Here is a 21,614-nt window from a genome sequence, read left to right as displayed (position 1 = left end):
TCTGAGAATGAAAATTTTATTGATAGCAAATTTATTTAAATTGTTCTCCAAATCGCAAGCATTTATCATTTCTGTGCGAATTCTCGCCTTATAAGGATGGTCCAGTGAGGGTAAAAAAACGATATAGGTCGAAAATATTAATAAACGCTTAAAAGAGTGGACGACTGTGTGTGATATTGCAAGCTTTCACTCTAAGTGCACAGGATATTACCTACAATTTGGGATATACCTACAATTGAGCAAAGAATTACAAACAAAAGAGAAAAAGGAAATTAGTGAAAAAGAAAGAAGTGAGATTTTTGTATTTTTTCTGTAAATGCATTTGTGTCTCGTCCAACTTATTATTTGAATCACTCAAAATATTTTTGTGAATGAAGAAAAAAGAAATTAATGAATGAACGCGAAATGTTGACTGCAAATGCCCAAGTTAATTAATAGCATCTACTTATACACTTGCATATGTACATATGTGCATGTGCATTTGCCCGGCGTGCTTAATTTAATGCCTACCTGCTTTAGTTGTTGTGCCTTAAGAGAATTTCTTGCTTGCAATTTTAGCTAATTGCTTTTAGCTTTAGTAAAGAATGCAAAGGGGCGAAGTGAAATTATGAAAAATCAAAACCCGGTAAAGAAAATGAATAAAATAGAAAATCTCAGAACTACTTTAGTGATGTTACCGGACTTAGTATACAAAAAAAAATTGAAATCGAAAAAAAATAAGACGCAAAAAATCTGTAAATCAAGGCTTCGTCTTGTATGGTTTTGCGGATTGAAAAAGTAATAATTCCATTTTCGCAAATTCTGACAGGACAGGAATAGTCACAAAAATCGTTTAATTTTGTTTTTAGTGGTGCAGTTATTTTCTTTTTTTTATTTATTATTATTTTTTAAGTTTATTTTTTGTTTGTTTTGTTATTGAAGTGGCTCAAAACTTTCATTATTTAGTGTTTGATCACTTTTTTCCGTGACAGTGTTGCGCATTTACTTCACATACAGTAGGGAAAAAGTGACAATATACGAGTAGTCATGGCACTCTATAATAAAAACCAAATTAATTCAAGCTTCAAACTTTGTACAAAAATTATAATAAATAGACAAATATTTGACAAGTATAAGAATAGATCGTGAAGTATAATTCATATCGCTGACGTGTTGCCACCTGTTTAAAAAGTTAAATTCAACTAATCGATCAAATTATCAAATATTGCAATGAGGGTGTCAAGTGTAAAGGGTTTAAAATGCAATTTTTGAAGAAAAAAATTGGAGTTGCCACCTTTAAAAACATTTAAATTAAAAATTATCAGTTAGATAAGTGCAATATAACAATATGGAAGTCAAAACTAAAGAGGTTTAATAATTCTTACTTTCGAAAATATTTTTAAAGAGGGTTGCCAGCTGTCAGAAATATTATAATACCCGCGTCAACAAATGAAAGAGTTTTAAAAATCTCAAGTTGAAAGTGTCTTAAAAATGTTATTTTTGAAAAAACAAAAAAATGGGGTTACCATCTTTTTTTAAATTTAATTAACGCGTATCAGTTAGATAAATCAAATATAACATTATGGAAGTCAAAATAAAGATTATCAGTTAAATAAATGAAATATAATTATATAGAAGTCAAACGATAGAGGTTTGATCAATCTAGCTTTCGAAAATAGTTTCAAAGAGGGTTGCCAAGTGTCAGAAATATTATAATATCAGCGTCAACAAGTGAAAGAGATTTAGAAATTTCAAGATCAATTATTTTTGAAACAAATAATTGGCCTTGCCACCTTTTAAAAAATTTAAGCAAAGTTTATCAGTTAGATAAATGAAATATAATTATATGGAAGTCAAACAAAAGAGGTTTAATAGATCTGAAATATCAAAATCCATTAGATGAACGAAATATTATAACATCAGAGTCAAAGGAGCGTGGTTTGAAAATCTTAATTTTTAAATCAATTTGAGTGTGGTTGCCACCTGTTTAAAAAGGGGTAAATGGATTTACTAAAAGTTAACTGGAACACTACTATATCAAACAAATTTCAGAAAGATCATTGACGAAACTATTATAGAAAAGTGTTCGAAAGTGTTTGGTCGAGCTCCTCTTCCTATTTGTGGCATGCATCTTGATGTTTTTCCATAAATGGAGGGACCTACAATTTTAAGCCACCTTCGAACGTCAGCTATTTTTATGAGGAGCTTTTTCATGAAATTATATAATGAAGTAAAATCTTATCATGGTCGAGTCTAAATCTTCTTTTTAACTCAACTCAACATTTTTCTTAAATTCTAATATTGCACAGAGAATGCAATCATTAGGTTACCATACTTTTTTTTAGAGAATCTCCGGTCTTGTCTCTTGTTTTTCTCATCACTAAAATTTTCGTGGTACAATATCTAGAAAAATAATGTCCGCGCACCATTGACTAACGTAGTTCAAAATATGAAAAACTTTTCTCCATCGAAACAATAATTTAAAATACGCCGAGTGCCTTGAAAATTCTAGTTAAATCAAATTTGTGCCATAAAAATCAAACTATGGTATCTCCAATGGAGAGCAATTTATTCATTCATTATTCGCCGGCGTGGTAGCGAAAAATTCTATTTTAACAAATCGCCCAACCTAATATGGATACATAATTTTTGTTAATATGAATTATTATTATAAAATTATCAAACTCCAAATAAATTTTATTCCTTACACAGTCATGAAAATACAAAAACATGGCACAACTTCTCGTTAAGCTGAGCGCTAATTGCTCATATTACATTACACTTCAAACTTATCATCACATATGTATATGCATGTATGTGTTAAATACAAAAGGGATATCATTTTCGAGCATTTCAATAATCCCGGGATTTTCGGAATTTTAAATTGCAATCTCGGCATCCCTATACTGTCCCGAAATCAAATGAACTACATAACTCAGGTACTCCCAGCTAAGGCTGAACAATTACAGAGGAAGGTTCTACTATTTCTTCCTCATCTCTACAACTTCTGCAGTATTCGTGAGAAAATATTCCTAACCTATAAGAGTGCCTACCTAACAGCCAATGTTGGGTGACACACGGCACGACCTTCGAGATGTTCCCTCTTGAGAGGTAAAGTAATTATCCTGGCCTTTTCATATATATTATATATACAGCCAAATTAGCCTGGTTGTAACAGAAACATTTTGTTATCTCTATGACCTATTGACCTCTTGGAAAACATTATTTTGTATCCTCAATTTGCAAGTTGTCCGAGGAATTCCCATATTGTCTCTGTTTTCAAGCAGTGAAAGGGTACTCCCTTTCTGGCTAGCTCATCGGCCTTGCTATTTCGTTCAATATCTCTGTGTCCCGGAATCTATATGAGGCTTACCTTGAAGACGGCGCTAATACCATATGGAGCTGCCATGCATTCCTGAGCAACCTTTGATGTTAGTATATTTACCTCCATTGATTTGACGGCTGCCTGGCTATCCGAGGGGATATTTGTCGTAGTTTTTGTTACGGCGCGTGTGTACACAGTTACTTTCTTTATGGCTAAGACTTCTACTTGGCAGACGCTACAGTAGTCTTTTGAAAAAACTCCAAAGCCTACTTTATTTTCTAACTTGGCTCTATCCGTATAAAAATTTATTTCCCCTCTTCTGCATGATTATTGAGTTTGCTACTCTCTTCTTGATGGGATGTTAGTCTTGCAGAGCGTGTCGAAACTGAGCTTAGGGGAAGAGTAGTCGATTTCTTGATTATAACTACCCTTGGAATATAATATTATATATCATAGAAGCTTGGCCGAACAGCCGCGTCTTCTATAGAGCCATACTATTAAATCCAAGCCCTGAAGCGGCGGTCACCTGTTTTTCTAACAGATTTAAAGCAGGCAAGTTGACTAGCACCTCGAGCGCTTCATTAGGGGTGATCCTTAAAGCACCGCTGCAGTTCTTTGGACCTTGCTCAGCAGTTTCGAATAAGTTGGCTTTTGAGTTGAGGGCCAGCACATAAGTATTCAATATAGTATAATAAAATAGGCTGAACTACCGAAGTGAAAAGCCCGTGTGTTTGATTACATACCTACAAGGTGTTTGATTCTGACCACTTTTTTGCATGTGTGCAATGCAATGTTGGCCTTTGATAAATCTTACTTTCGAAAATATTTTTAAAGAGGGTTGCCAGCTGTCAGAAATATTATAATATCAGCGTCAACAAGTGAATGAGGTTCAAAAATCTCAAGTTGAAAGTGTCTCAAAATATTATTTTTGAAAAAAAAATTGTGGTTGCCACCTTTTTAAAAATTAAAATTAAAATGTACCAGTTAGATAAAAGAAATATAACAATATGGGAGCCAAACGAAAGAGGTTTAACAAATCTTACTTTCGAAAATATGTAAGTGTCCAAAAATATTATTTTTGACAAAAATTGGGGTTGCCACCTTTTTAAAAATTAAAATTAAAATTAAAATTTATCAGTTCAACATTTTTCTTAAATTTTAATATTGCACAAAGAATGCAATCATTAGGTTACCATAATTTTTTAAGAAAATCTTCCGTCTAGCAAAGTAAACATATCGGGATTGAGATCTCTGAAACAAATGCACGTATAATTTTGTTTTCTATCAGCAATTTATCATCAAATGTGCCTTTCACACATTTCACCATTTCCCTTCGCACAAATATACATACACATCTATACACTCTACTACTAATTAGTTCATAACAACAACACACACAAGTCAAAGTGAAGTGTCCTTTTCAGATAAGCGACGGATTTCCACGCAGTACTAGAATGGAGCCGGTCAAGACCATACGCATTTTCATGGTTGCTTTTGCGGGTGAGTAAAAGTAAATTTGTGTTTTTTTTTTTGTTTTAATATTTTTTCTTTCTAATATTGGTGGCTTTACCACAAGTGTTATTAACGAAAATTCGTATAAAAAAGAGCAGAAAAAATTAAAACCAAAGATCTTATTAAAATACGGGACAACAAAAAACCTTGTGTCCCACTTTACAAACTTTAAAATAATGGTGTGCAGTAATTCATTTAAAAATCATTTATCACAATTGAGAATTATTGATTGAGAATTAGTGATTGAACCCGCGTGCCCGTCATAACTTAACCTTTCTCTGAAGAGTTTGATAAGAGCACTTCAAGTTCAGCGACACACATTGTTGATAATCTTTGCTCAACCGTTATCGGTTAGCTATCTGGCTGCAACTAAAGTGCAATGATTTCCAATTTTGTAGCTAATTTATCAGCCTTTGCGGCGGGCACTTGTCTCGGCTGGACGTCACCAGTGGGACCCAAGTTGAGAGCCTCAGATTCTACAGATTCACCACTCGATCATCCTATCACCACAGAGGACGATGCATGGATTTCATCGATTATGGCATTTGGCGCTTTAGTAGGTATGTAAAAAAATTCAATTCCACGAAATCATATCATGAACTCTTAATTATTTCCTACTTCTTTCCACTGTCACAGCATGCTTCGTTGCTGGTCCACTTGCCGCTAAAATTGGTCGCAAATGGGTACTTCTTTTTAGTTCGATCTTCTTCATTGTCGGCTATGTTATTTTGATGCTCGCTAGCGAAGTGTGGATGTTGCTGGTCGGTCGTCTTGTAACGGGCGCGGGCGTTGGTTTTGTCATAAGTGTGCTACCTATGTATAATGGGGAGATTGCAACAAGTGCGGTACGCGGCGCCATCGGCTCACTCTTGCAGCTGTTCTTTGTTTGTAAGCAAATTTGATACTTGATTTCTTGCTCTAATTCTTTTCGCTCCTGAAAAAAAAAGACTATTTGCCGTTCGGAGGTGGCATAAAACTGTAAGTCCCTTCATTTGTGAAAACATAAAGACGCACAGCACAAATAGGAGGAGGAGCTCGTCTAAATACCCATATAAATATACAATTTTTCAAAATTCACTGTTACATTTAGGACTTACATACTAAATTTTTCGCTCTCGTTTTCACAGCTGGCATTCTATACGTTTTCGTCATCGGTCCATATGTCTCGTATGTGACTTTGCAGTGGTGCTGTTTGGCTGTACCGATTGTCTTCGATATCATCTTCTACTTCATGCCTGACAGTCCTTACTACTATGCCGGCAAAGGCCAGAAGTCAGATGCTTTAAATGCACTGCAGTTCTTACGTGGTCAAAGCCCTGATACTGTAAAAGATGAAATGGTTATTATACAGAGAGAAGTAGAAGAGTCCATGGCCAATAAGGGTTCCGTTATGGATATTCTTAAGAGTAAGGGCAATCGCAAAGCTCTGATCATCTCCACCGGTCTAATCATGTTCCAGCAATTATGCGGTGTCAGCGCCGTACTATTCAACAGTCAAACCATCTTCGAAAGTGCCAACATCGGTTTGGATTCAGCCATTGCCAGCATCATTGCGGTTGGCGTGCAAGTTGGCTCATCCGCTTTGACGCCTATTATTGCCGATCGTTTGGGTCGTAAAGTGATTTTGCTAATTTCGGCATTTGGTTTGTGTGTCAGCTTGACAGCATTGGGAGCATTCTTCTATGTACAACAAGTTGTGGGTGATGCAAGTAATTTAACCTGGTTGCCGGTACCTGCATTGGTGCTCTTCAATATTGTCTACAGCATCGGACTCGGTGCAATGCCATGGACGGTGTTGGGTGAAATGTTTCCAGCGAATTTGAAGTCGATCGCCTCCTCGATTGTGGCATCCGCGTGCTTTGTTGTTGCTTTCGTGGTAACATATTGGTATCCAGGGCTAAACGCTTTGGGTTCATACTATGCATTTTGGTTGTTTGCCATTTTCTGCGCTGCAGCATTCTTCTTCACCCTCTTAGTGATGGTTGAAACGAAGGGGCTGAGTTTACAGCAAATTCAAGACAAACTAAATGGAAAGAAACCAAACTAAGTTACTAAGGGGATATTGTGGGGGCGTTGATCAGTGAGGTGAGGTGGTCTGGAGTCCTGAATCAAATCGCTTCTAAAGTATTTTTGTCGCATGTATAAATGTAATCCTTAAAGTATTTCTAGCCCGTAAGCAGGTTTAGTTAAATCTATTGAATAAATTTAAAACTGAATATTTATAGAGAAATCTAATCTAAGTTCCATGTATAATTGATTATATAAGTAGACATAATAACAATAGCAATAATTACGAAAAAATTTATATATTTTTTTAAACTGTGTAAAATATAAATCAAATAAATAGATAAAATTTATAGTTAATCTAAAAAAAGCATTAAATTACATTCTCTCTCTGTTTAATAATTCAAACCAGTTCTTCTTGAGGTAATAATTTCTGGCGTCTACCAGATCGGGGGAATCTTGAAATATGTGGTTTAAGGAGAGAGCGGGTGGCTCTCCGGTCAGAATGTGTTTGAGCGTGTGAATAGTGTGGCCAAGCGGTAGACGGGAGAAACATTTTATATGTGTTTTCCCCTAGCCGGTGGGGTATTGTGGAGGCATATGCTCTCGGTTCATGATAGTGTAGCGGTGGTGGGTGTAGTTTAGCCGTTCTAGTTTCGTTTTGGTGGTGAGATATCGTTTAACTGCTGATTGCTAATGTATCCTACCTTCCTATCCTTTTGTTGCCGCTGCTGTGGAGGCTTGTTCGGCCGCACTGTCTGCCATCCCATTCCCATGAATTCATATGTGACTCGGTATCCAAGTAATCTCGGCGTATCTCTTATTCTACTGATAGTGAATGAGTTGAATAGAGGGTTTTGAACTGCTTTTACTTGTAGAATGCATTTGCTGTCGGTGCATATGCGAGTTTTACAATCGTTTTCTAAAGACATCCTTATAAAGAGTGATAGGAAAGTTTTTCAAAAAAACACACGTAAAAATCAGAAGAATGCATGGAATTTTTATTTAAATCGATAGTACAGTCCATATAATCTAATGTTTGAAGATTATTTCATGCAAATGTTGACCGCGACGACCAATTTTGGCATACTCTTTCCAATGTTTTGGCCGGTATCTCACATATAAATGCTTTAATATTGTCTTCCAATGCGTTAATTGAAGCAGGCTTGTCTGAATAGACATGAGTTTCAACATAGCCCCACAAAAAATAATCTAAAGGCGTTATATCGCACGATCTGGGTGGCGCTTCTGCAGTAAAACAGATGTACAGTCTGACAAAGTTTGCACCCGTAGAATGCCGCCGTTTGTGCCAACCACTGCGAAGCTGGCTGGTACATGGTCGCACGATAAGCTGAGGTCTCCAATTGTGGGTGTTGTGCTTGATAGTTGTGCACTGGATTAGATAACTCCAGCTTGTTGACGATTCCAAGTATTTGACGCATAGTAGAAGGAAATTTTTTGTTGGCTTTTGGATCGGTTAATCTTTAAGCTGTCCATGTCCATGATGGAGGTGGTTGGAAAAAGACGTTTAGGGATAAGTCGCGCTGGAATCTGATATATTCTTTGTACAATTGCTGATAGTTCAGCCTCTACTGCGTCAAGTGGTATGACCACTAAAACAATCCCTCTTCTCCTCCTGGGCAGACACCCTTCCCAGGACTAATTTCTGCATTACTTCGGGAGGGCCCAGAACGACGTCCATGAAATGGACCAATTCTATTCACCCACATCTGGGTCCACCGTATTTATAGCCAACTTTTATGCTATAGGGTCGTCTCCAAATGTCTCTATCTGTGCGGCTTCGCCTTGTTGCACTGTGTCGTGGTCTATCTTTTTTTACGTAGTACGTCCTCGATGTATTTCTTTACCGCGTTCCAGCTATCCTTACGTTCGAACATTTTGCTGATTATGCTGCTCGGCGCGATATCGCCAATCTGCTTCCTCAGAGCATCTCCTTCCGCGTGCCATTTGCCACAACTAAAAAACGTGTGCTCCGCGTCATCGCTCGGCGCTTTGCAGTACATGCACTTGGGATCGTTTACCTCGCCCACTCTGAGTGCATAGCCTCCAGTGCTTTGCGCTTGGCTGTACAGTTTAGCGCATTGCCCCATACTGGAGTAAATATGAACAGCTGGTTTGTTAGGCAGTACTCTCTGAGAACAGGAGCGAGAGTCGAGTGGCGAATATTCTGGCTGTCTGTTGTGATTGCAGCTTTTCGATGTTGAACATTCTTTGCGTAGTTAGATGTAAGTTTTTTGCTGCATAATGGCGTGTGAGTAGTTTGGCTGCAACAAGGTAATGATCCGAGTCGATATTGGGTCCTCGGATCGTACATAAATCTAAAACACTAGAAGCGTGTCTTCCATCTATCACAACATGATCGATCTGGTTCCGCGTTTTTCGATCAGGAGACAGCCAGGTAGCTTGGTGTATTTTCTTATGATGAAATCTGGTGCTGCAGACTACCATGTTGCTTGATGGGCACCGGTGAAGTCGATCAGCCTCTGCCCGTTACGGATGTTTCGTTGTGCAGGCTGAAATTCCCTCCTTGCCCACCCTAGCATTCAAGTCGCCAAGCACGATTTTTATGTCGTGGTGGGGGCAGCGTTCATAGAAACGATCCAGGAGCTCGTAGAAGGAATCTTTGGTCGCATCGTTCTTCTCGTCCGTTGGGGGCGTGGGCGCAAATGAGGGATATGTTAAAGAATCGCGATTTGATGCGGATTACTGCGAGACGCTCGTCCACTGGAGTGAACGACAGTACTTAGCGACTAAGTCTCTCTCCCACAACAAATCCGACACCGAATTTGCATAGTGGTTTTAGCTTACTTGAATATATAATCTCTATAAATAACCTAGTTTTTAAAACCAAAAAAGTTAAGCTTTCAAATACTGCAGCCGTCAGAGATTACAAAAATTTCGCAGAATTCGTTTCCGAACAGAAAAAAATATATCAATAAAAACAACCAAGTAAATCAAACAACCATATCACTGCTAACAGTTTTAATTTCAAGAACCACCATTAATATCAAGATTTATTCAAATATCAATTTTTGGGTTTTTCAATTCGGATACAACCACTTAGACCGATGGGAATTTTTAATCAGGAACTTGATTTTATATTCCTCCTGTACACCTCCGACAGAGAGATTACTTATACAAAAAGAACTCGTGAGTAACTTCTTTGCTAAATGATAATGGCAGTGAAGTATATATGGAAGAACCCGAACTGCAGTCGGTGGTAAACAATACTACGTCTTCCACGAATCGAATAACCACAACGCAGCTAAAGTCACGGGTGAAATTAACTCTTTCCCAACTTACGCTGAAGAGCTGATTAAGTGAATGAATCAACTTTTATATAAGTAAAGTACGGTCGTACGCGTACTACCCTATCGACCAGAAAGGAAGAATGATTAAAAATCAGCGAGGCATGCACATATACTCGTAGAGGGTCTCCCGAATGCTAAAAAAGTTTCATTCAACAGTTCTTGCAGTTTTTCTAGTGCTTATGAGCGATATTCTCATAGCAATTTTTCCATATTTTCGAACCCACTTTTCGTTTTATTATAGTCACAAATAACAATAGCCTTTTCCCTAATTCTGTTACCCAATTTGTAAAGGGTGGTTAAATTTAAACCACACCTAAACGTCAAGTTTCTTTCTGATTTTCAATCGACATTTTTCAATTTCAGACTAACTCAATTTGAACCGTGGAAAGATGCACAATCGAGCAACGCGTTAAAGTTATTCAGGCTTATTATGAAAACGGGCGTTCAAATCAAAATGCATATCGCCTACTTCATCTTCAGTGATGAGGCAAATTTTCACTTCAGTGGATTCGTAAATAAGCAGAATTGCCGCATTTGGGCGAATGATAATCCAAGAGTGATTACCGAAAAACCAATGCACCCACAAAGAGTGACTGTTTGGTGCGGTTTATGGGCCGGCGGCATCATTGGGCCGTATTTTTTCCAAAATGAGGCCGGTCAGGCAGTTATGGATGTGGAATTGGAAGATATGGATGTAGACGATATGTGGTTTCAACAGGACGCTGCCACTTGTCACACAGCTGACGAAACAATGGCTCTTTTGCGCGAAAAATTTGATGGCCGAATAATCTCACGTCGCGGCGATGTCAATTGGCCGCCAAGATCATGTGATTTGACACCGTTGGACTTCTTTCTATGAGGTTATTTGAAAGAAAAGGTGTACGTCGATAAGCCAGCAACAATTTAAGAGATAAAGAATGAGATAATTCGGCACATTAACGGCATAGAACCTCAATTATGTCTCAGCGTCATCGAAAATTTGCACCATCGGATGGAGGTGTGCCGCCCAAGCCGCGGCGGCCATTTGGCCAATATTTTGTTCCATACGTAATTGAGCTATACCAGTATTATCATAATAAAGAGAAATGACAATAGTTTCTTAAAAAAATTGTATTTTATTTAAAATCTACACCGGCCCTTCAAACTTAACCACCCTTTATAATGTCCTGTTGATAAGAAAACAACGCATCGCCTGGTACTGGGGACATAGGAACACCCAGTGATGCTGTCAGAACAACCAAATACAGAATTCACTAGTCTCTATTTTGTGCTGAGATGGGACCTTTTATATTTTGAAAAAAAGAAATGCATTCGAAGTAAAATACCGGCTTTTTCACTATTCCAAGAATCGACGTGTACAGAACTCAGCCGTTAAAAATTTTGGAAGTGGATGGGTCGTAAAAAAGTTATCAGATGTCACATTTCTTCCATTTTCGCGATAGTCAACCAATCACAGCTTTAAAACTCGCTCAAATTGCTTGAAGTCACGCACACTCCGTCTAAGCCATATTATGATTATTGCTCTCTTGCTCGGTATATCAAATACTATAGAATTTTTGTTCAGTAAGGAAAATTTGCTCGAGTTTACGAGTGCTGCCTTCAAACAGTCATTTCTGAATGCTATGTGGGGTTATTTAATAAGAGGTGTTATTTTGATAGTCAAAGAAAAATGCTATTTTTTAATGTTTCGGATGTGTATTTCATTATAAAGAGGAAGATATGCCGTCAAAAGTGGAAAATAACATCAGGCAAATGACCATCACGGCCACGCTTACAGGACAATATCCTTTTCATAAAATTTTCCATAACCGAATTGCAAGTGGTTGCCCTCTGTCCTCGATAGCCTCACGAGTTCCATCTTTGAGGTCTTGAATCGACCCTGGGCGGTTGGCGCAGACCTTCTCTTTCACGTGGCACCAAAGAAAAAAATCGCAAGGTGTTAAATCAAGAGATCCTAGTGGCCAATTGTGATCACCTCTTCGAGAGATAACACAGTCCGGAAACATTTCCCGTAAAAGATTAATGGTTTCGTTGCTTGTGTGGCACATAGCGCCGTGTTGTTGAAAATAAAAGATGTCCAGATCAATACTATCCAATTCCGGCCATAAAAAATCGTTAATCAGCTTGACAACGGCTAAAGCCCATGAATTAAAGATCGAATTATTGGAGCATCCACCGAAGGCCCCTAGCGACTTCCATCTGTTTCAGGACCTAAAAAATGCATGCGCGGAAATGGTTTTTCATCAATGCCAGAATAGCTGTAGAGGGGTAATTTGCAGCCCTTCCAAATTCTCACTTTAGCGCTGGAATTCATAAATTGAATTCTCGTGGGAACAAGTGTGCTGATGTTCAGAGAGAGTATACTGCAGAATAAAGTGTTTTCTTCTTCTTCTTATTCATCTTTTATTTTAGGCTTTGCCTGTTTTTCTTTACACAACAATTAGGATACATACATACATACATATTTATACATTAAAGTTTACATATACAGTGTGTCAAAAAAGTATTGGAACATTCGAAAAATCAAAGTTCTCAGTGCTATAACTTTTCTTCTAATGAAAGTGTAAAAAAGTAGAAGACGGTGTTTCCTAAATGTATTTATTTATTACGTATATGAACAAAACAAAATTAATTTCGACTTAGGTTTACCAGCTCAACCTTGACAGGTAAAATAAGGCACTGACAGGTAAAATAAGGCACAAATTCACATCAAAAAAGTAACATCTCTGAGATAATTTTATCCATAATAAGATTGAAAAGTTGTGGACTTAAGGAGTCACCTTATTCCGGTATCGCAATTTATACTTTTGGTACATTTAACAAATACCCTTATTTTAGTTCAGCACGTGGCGTGAGATCCCTGATGACTTGTAGGATTTGTCGAGGCGGCTCATTTCCATCTTCTGAGTTCTTAAGGGAACAGATACCTGTAAAATTTCGAAAAAAAAATAATTTTTTTTTCAGAAAATGTTAATATAATCCTTTAAGAATATGTCAAAAAATTGTTAGAACGTAAATTTAAGTACAATAGATTCTGTTTTTATGCGGTAGACACGTTCCGCAAGAAACAGCATAAAAAAGAGGTTGTCTGCAAAGTCGGTTTACTGACGATAGTTTAACGTGATAACGTCATAAGAAAATACTAATTGAATGGTTGCATTTTTCAAAAGAAAATTTTAATTTTATTTGTTTGATAGATATTTTGTATGGATATAGAGAATGAGTTAACATTAACATAACATAATATACTTTAACATAACATAACATAACATAACACAACATAACACAACATAACATAACATAACATAACATAACATAACATAACATAACATAACATAACATAACATAACATAACATAACATAACATAACATAACATAACATAACATAACATAACATAACATAACATAACATAACATAACATAACATAACATAACATAACATAACATAACATAACATAACATAACATAACATAACATAACATAACATAACATAACATAACATAACATAACATAACATAACATAACATAACATAACATAACATAACATAACATAACATAACATAACATAACATAACATAACATAACATAACATAACATAACATAACATAACATAACATAACATAACATAACATAACATAACATAACATAACATAACATAACATAACATAACATAACATAACATAACATAACATAACATAACATAACATAACATAACATAACATAACATAACATAACATAACATAACATAACATAACATAACATAACATAACATAACATAACATAACATAACATAACATAACATAACATAACATAACATAACATAACATAACATTACATTACATTACATTACATAACATAACATAACATAACAAATTACCCCGTATTAAAGCACTTATGAACAGCTTTCATTTGATACCCATATTGTACATACACAACCAAAGGTTATTCGGGTCCACGTTTTGACCTATATCTCGAGACCGCAGTCACGGAGCGGCATGAAAAAGACTCTGTACTAAAGCATTCACCAACAGCTTTCATTTGATACCCATATTGTACATACTCGTCCGAAGGTTACCAGGGTCCACGTTTTGACCTATATCTTGAGACCCTATCTACCAATAGGTATTCAAACTACACGGAAATCATCTTCAATACCTACTTAACAATGTGTGTAAGTTTGGTTTAATTCGGTTCAAAGACACGGCGGGTCCACGTTTTGGCATATATTTCGAGACCCTAGTCATCAATAGGTATGAAAATTACCCCGTATTAAAGCACTTATCAACAGCTTTCATATGATATCCATATTGTACAAACACATTCTAGGGTCCACGTTTTGGTCTCTATCTCGAGACCCTAGTCACGGAGCGGATGGAAATACTCTGAACTAAGGCATTCACCAACAGCTTCCATTTGATACCCATATTGTACATACACATCCGAAGGTTACCCGGGTCCACGTTTTGACCTATATCTCGAGACCCTGTCTACCAATAGGTATCCAAACTATACGAAAACCATCTTCAATACCTCCTTAACAATGTGTGTAAGTTTGGTTTAATTCGATGCAAAGACACGGCGGGTCCACGTTTTGGCATATATTTCGAGACCCTAGTCATCAATAGGTATGAAAATTACCCCGTATTAAAGCACTTATCAACAGCTTTCATTTGATATCCATATTGTACAAACACATTCTAGGGTCCACGTTTTGGTCTCTATCTCGAGACCCTAGTCACGGAGCGGATGGAAATACTCTGAACTAAGGCATTCACCAACAGCTTCCATTTGATACCCATATTGTACAAACACATTCTAGGGTCCACGTTTTGGTCTCTATCTCGAGACCCCAGTCACAGAGCGGCATGAAAAATACTCTGGACTAAAGCATTCACCAACAGCTTCCATTTGATACCCATATTGTACATACGCAACCAAAGGTTACCCGGGTCCACGTTTTGACCTATATCTCGAGCCCTATTTCCAAAATAAAATATAATCCATGTTACTCGTGGATGATGTAGCTTTCGAATGGTGAAAGAATTTTTAAAATCGGTCCAGTAGTTTGGAGCCTATTCATTACAAACAAACAAAGTTTTCCTCTTTATAATATTAGTATAGACAACATATCTTATAAGGTTATGGTAAATATTACCATACATTTTTTCCTTCATATATAATAAAAAAATTAATAATTATAACATTAAAACAACAGGTATTATTAACAAACTTGGTTTTATTTTAAATTCTTCAAGTGAATCAAATTAATAATAATCAATAAGAAGGCATATGCAAATACAAATACGTGAATTTATATATGTACATATGCGCATATACATACATATACATATACGCTCACTTAAGTAAGAGAGAGCAAGATGTCGAACGTTGCCGTTCGTTTGCTTTGTTTGCTTTGTCGTTCGTTCCGCGCTTTCGCTTGCAGTTCATGCAATGCAATGAGCAAGGTAACGACAAATGAGCAAGGTAACACTAATGAGCAAGGTAACACTAAAGAGCAAGGTAACACTAATGAGCAAGGTAACACTAAAGAGCAAGGTAACACTAATGAGCAAGGTAACACTAAAGAGCAAGGTAACACTAAAGAGCAAGATAACACTAATGAGCAAGGTAACTACATATGAGCAAGGTAACACTAATGAGCAAGGTAACGACACATTTTTTCGTGCGTGCAGCCTGTTAAATCGAATTATAAGACGTTATCACGTCAAAAAACAGCATAAAAAAAGCTACCTGTTCTATAGTAAAACTATAGATACGTTCCATAGACCGCATGAATCTGAAATAATTAAATAAAATCGTACAAACAAAATATAGTATTTTTGAAAATTATATCTTTATTTTAGAAACGTCAGAATCGAAAAATAAATTTACGTCAGAAATAGAATCAGACAATACCCACATGTTGTGCATTCGTTTAGGATTTGGCGTAAAATCACTTTCGTCACTTGAGGAAATGTACACGTCTGATCTATATGGTTATACAGGCGGTTCCATACTTGTAGGGTTAGCATTTCTGATGTAATCTGTGATGAGTTTTTGCTTAGCTGGTTTAGAAGGGTTGGGTACGTAATGCTGTATGATACAATGTTCTGTTTACAAAATGCTGTATACAAAATTCTGTATTTCAGAATTCTGTATTATAGAATTCTGTTTACGAAATTCTGTATTTCAAAATTCTGCAAAAAATATTCTGTATTGCCGAAATGCTGTATTGACGAAATTCTGTATTGACAAAATGCTGTAAGTAAATGATAAGAAATTCAACAAATTTTATAAAAAAGTGCGCACTTTTTTTCTTCAGTTTCGATAGAATCCACCGTATTCTTGCGTAGAACTTCTTTTCGCGTGGGCGGCCTTTGGCCGCGCTTCAAAAAAATAACCCTCATGAGTCAAACTCCGGCTACGCAATGCACCGTATTTTTACGTAGAACTCCTTTTCGCGTGGGCGGCCTTCGGCCGCGCTTCAAAAAAATAACCCTCATCAGTCCGACTCCGGCTACGCAATCTACCGTATTTTTGCGTAGAACTCCTTTTCGCGTGGGCGGCGAAATTCTGTAAATACAGAATTTTGTCACTGCAGAATTTTGTTACGTTAATTTACAGTATTTCGTACGAAAAGAATTTTGATATACAGCATTTTGTAGGGATCCCGGTTTAGAATCTTGTTTATATGTACAATTCCCAATAGGTCGACATGCATTTTTTAATTAAAAAAAACAGCACTATTTCAAAACCGCATAAAAAAAAGCCGCATAAAAACAGAACCTACTGTATTTCTTATATTATAGATCGTCAACCGTGACGATTCTATTCTTTGCATTCGAGCGCTGGGAGAGGAGTTTTCAGGTATTCAAACTTTAGACTCCTTTTTCTCAAAACTATATTTATCGAATTGGCGTAGAGTAAGTTCGGATATTGTGGGCCATTCAGGTAATGTGGACGCCAGCTGTAACTTTTACAATAAGTGCATTGATGTACTATAGTGTGCTTGCTTGTATAGTTTGAAATTCACATAACAGTTGTTAAACGGTGTTCGAATTTTGATTCGTATTCTTTGCTTGCAGTTCATGAAAATATTTTGAAGTGCAGTCGACCTGTTTTTTAGTGGTGCAAAATATTGAAATAATTTTTTACAAAGTGATTATTTGTACCTATAAAGTAAAAGTTCAGAAAGTTTTTTAAATTACTTAAATAAATGTTTCAAATCATTTTTAACACACTTTTATTAGGTCGGGTTGTATGTATGTATGTATGTATGTGTGTATGTATGTATGTATGTAACGGAATCTTTGAGCTTAATTTTCACTGACTTCTAAAAATCTGATCGACTTGAAATTTTGCATACCTGTCAAGGACCGATGACAATGCAATAATTTGATAAAAGTTTTCCATTATCCTTATTAGGATTGCCAGGATTAATATTTTCTTTTTTTTACTGTGGGCAAAAAATAAGGTGAATTTGGTTGTAAAACGAAAAATCTTTATTTATTCTTGTAAATCAGTTTCTCAGGCTCCCTCCACGAAATAAGTTCTTCATCCCGATTACTTCTTTATCACGGCCGATAGCTGCATAGCCTTAGACTCACAGTCGATAAGAAAGGAATTAAATATAACACGAATATATCGAATCATTTATTCACTGACTGCAATGATAACAATAATTTTCATTCATAATAAAAAATAGTTAAAAAAAAAACTAAAAAACACGCTTTTTTGCTAATCGAACTAAAAAGTAGAACATAAATTTTAATGACAAAGGGACCTATAATGAAGTAATAGCAAATCGAACGATCAGTCATAGTCAACTACCTCAGAACAGAATTATAACAAAAATTAAGATACAAATAGAGTAATTCAAATTAGAGTTAAAAGCGTGGGATGCTTGATATAGTAAATATTACAATCATTCTATTGGCAACTACCTATGTACAGAAGGTTATGAAAGTGAAGCAAAATGCATCCCACGCTTTTAACTCTAATTTGAATTACTCTATTTGTATCTTAATTTTTGTTATAATTCTGTTCCGAGGTAGTTGACTATGACTGATCGTTCGATTTGCTATTACTTCATTATAGGTCTCTTTGTCATTAAAATTTATTTTCTAAACTGATTTACAAGAATAAATAAAGATTTTTCGTTTTACAACCAACAGTAAAAAAAAGAAAATATTAATCCTGGCAATCCTAATAAGGATAATGGAAAACTTTTATCAAATTATTGCATTGTCATCGGTCCTTGACAGGTATGCAAAATTTCAAGTCGATCAAATTTTTAGAAGTCAGTGAAAATTAAGCTCAAGATTCCGTTACATACATACATACATACAACCCGACCTAATAAAAGTGTGTTAAAAAACCACTTAAGGCGAAAAATTTCGTGCGCAAATCGAATCATTAAAACAAATCCTCTTCTGATTCGAAGGAATCTCTTAACTTGAAAGACAGTGCAACTACATATGTACTTCCAAGAAATCTAAACAATAAAATAAATAAAGAAACTTAATGTAATTTCTGTGCATATCGAGCAGAAAATGGCAGTGAATGTCAACTATGGACACAGTGCCTACAATGCGATATGTTTTGGGCTCTTTAAAATTGCTTGCCCAAAAAATATGCCATCTTTATTTTGAGTTCTTGTTCTGAATAGTTTTAAGAAAATATCACCTTTAGTTATTTATTTATAACTGGGTTTTATATTTCTTTGAATTGCTTTGTTTATTTACGATGAAATAAATATATGAACTAATAAATTTGTACTTTTAATTACTTCTATAACGTTGTCTCTGGTACTCCAATACAGTGATCCACTTTACCCGAATACTCTGGCCCACATTACCCACCAGTTTTTTATTCGCCAACTTTAGGGGTTGTCCCTGGTTTTCAATTCTGTCGGATGAAAACTTTGAATATAAAGTTATTTTTGTAACAAATGATATAGTTAACTCAACATGTGTTGTAATAAAATGAAATCCCTGTTTTACTATTATTATTTTGGCCGAAAATAACTTCGAAGTAAAATGGTGCCCACAATACCCGAACTTACTCCATACGATAACTCGAAAAGTTATTGACCGATATCCCTGAAATTTTGCACACATCATTTATGATGTTACTTTCTATGTGAATTTACAATTTTTCTAAAATTTTTCGAAAAAATAATTTTTTCGAAGCGAAAACAGGAAAATTCGCCCCAAAACTCATTTTTTTAAGCATTTTATTCCGCGATTGTTTCCCCCAATTTTTAATTAATTCATATAGAAATTATGACATTAATAAACAAAAAAAATTTTGGTTTTTTGTATTCAGGTCACTGACGCCGATGCTACAATGCCCACCGATTGAGAAGTCCCGCTGCCACCTTCCTGGAAGAATTGAGTGTACATCCGCCACTTTAAATGACTAAAATAAAAAAAAAAATTTTATATTATTTTAATGTCTAAATAAACTGTATACCAATTTTGAAAAAATATATATTGACTTCTTCATTTTAAATAATTTTAATGAAAAGCAGGGAAAATATGGCCTTTTACAGGTATCTGTCCCCTGAACATTTTCCATACCTTTCTTTGAACACCAGACATATCACTTTCCATGGAGTTTGTGAAACTTTTCCAGCACGATTATTTTATTTCTCTTATTATTTTATTGGTTACATTTTTTTGTTCAATGTTAACGTTCTTTGCTTTCACCTGTTTTTGCTGTCTTTTAGTCTAAAAATGCTGTCGTTTTCTGTTCGGTTATCCATAAAATTATGTTTTTCTTATCGAACCGCAAAAATTATTCATCAACCTAGTGACTTATTTCTACAAAAATGGTCTATTCAGGATTTACGCTTATTGAAACATGCGGGACTCAATATATTAGGATTATTTACCAGTTATCTGCTCTTCGGATTGACCAGAGTGCATCTCTTCAGCCTAAAAGTAGACTATACAAGAAAAACCTTAGCCTCTAATGCGTCAGGCGCCACCTAATGTTCAATTTCTCATATTAAGTTTTTAACTGCATAGTTGACAGCTGCCTTTCTCATTTCGGTTGATCAGCTGTTTCCTCACACAGGGTTGCTGCTGCGAGTACCAAGAACACAGCTCTACAATTATCTTGTTTCGCTTTTATATTTCAGTTTGCAATTAGACACCGAAGTTTATTAATTGTGTGCAAAGTTTCGATTGTTGCGCGTCGCAGTGTTTTTTTGGTCGATGCGTGTTTGTTTTTTGTTTCCGTACTGCCTGCTCTGCGCTATCTATTAATTAATCGTTTTTCGTAGCGTGTAGAAAAAACGAAAGAATTAAACGGTGCAGTGTCTGTGAAAATACGGAAATAAAAGTGTGCGTAAGTTTTGTGCAAGTTTAGCAGAAATAGTTGTTGTTTTTGTGCGTTGTAAAAAAAAATAAAAATTAAAAAAAATAAAATAAAAAATCTCTGCGTGCGTGAGATAAATGCCAAGTGGAAAGAATAAGCGAAAAAGAAGCTTAAGCGAAAATATGTGTGAAAGAGCAGGCTAAAGAGAGAATCACAATTGAAAGCTGCGCGAAAAAATATTCAAAAACGAAATGCATAGAGTTGTCGAGGCAAAAGGAGCCTGCAAAGCGTGAAAGTGTTAAATGGGTTGCAGATAAAAATTTTCAATTAAAAAAAAAAAAAAAAGTAAACAAAAAACCTACAAAGAATTCAGAGTTGTGTACTCGTGACGCTTATTGCTGAGGCTTTGCGGTCAATTATCTGTGGCGTTAATTGCGTAAATTTGAAGCATTTCGAGAGAGTTGGAAATTATTACTCAGTGTAAATAAATTTTTGCAATTGCCAGCAAACAAAATTTCGCAATAAATCTCTGTGTGCGCTGTGTCTAAATTGTTTTACGCTTGATTGTTGTTGTAAAAAAAAATTTCAATGTTCTTCCGCTGATACTGTGCATGTGCGTGTGTGTGTTTCTGTGCAAACAGTTGCGAATGTCAACAACTCGCAAATAAACAAAGCGAAGTGGAGAAAACACAAACAAGTGACGACAAGTGACGTTTTGCTTTTGCGTGCACACCATCCCCTCGCCGCGTCGTCCGCGTCAAGTTCGTGCCAGCCACCACAAAAAAAAAATCAAATAAAAAACAATAACAAAGGCACACCCTGCTTAGCCTTCTTAGCAAATCAGCTACAAATGCATGAGTAAAGTAAATTTTTTTTTGCCTTCGTTTTTGCTTTCACAAGCTACTGAACGTAGAGACGCGCCCCTTCTTTGAACTGCGATTTCCGGCCACAACTGTCGGAGACACAAGAATGCTAAGCTGCGTCTGAGCAACATCTGCACACACACACATAAACACTCAAGAACGACTTTGGCGGCCCAGAAGTCTACTTCTCAAGTGAGCTAAGCTCAAGTCAGAGAGGCGTTCGAAGGAAGTGTAATGTCATCCACCACAACATTTGCTTGCATTTACAAGTCTACT

General features: G+C 36.0%; 1 pseudogene; it reads left to right on the top strand.

Moving 5' to 3' along the window:
• Nucleotides 1-4,279: 4,279 nt before the first annotated feature.
• Nucleotides 4,280-6,976, top strand: LOC129238291 (facilitated trehalose transporter Tret1-like; annotated as a pseudogene).
• Nucleotides 6,977-21,614: the final 14,638 nt, after the last annotated feature.

This window comes from Anastrepha obliqua, chromosome 1 (assembly GCF_027943255.1).
Source record: "Anastrepha obliqua isolate idAnaObli1 chromosome 1, idAnaObli1_1.0, whole genome shotgun sequence".
Classification (NCBI taxonomy): Eukaryota; Metazoa; Arthropoda; class Insecta; order Diptera; family Tephritidae; genus Anastrepha; species Anastrepha obliqua.
Note: the sequence above shows the minus strand (reverse complement) of the source record. Positions and strands in the feature narration are given on the sequence as shown.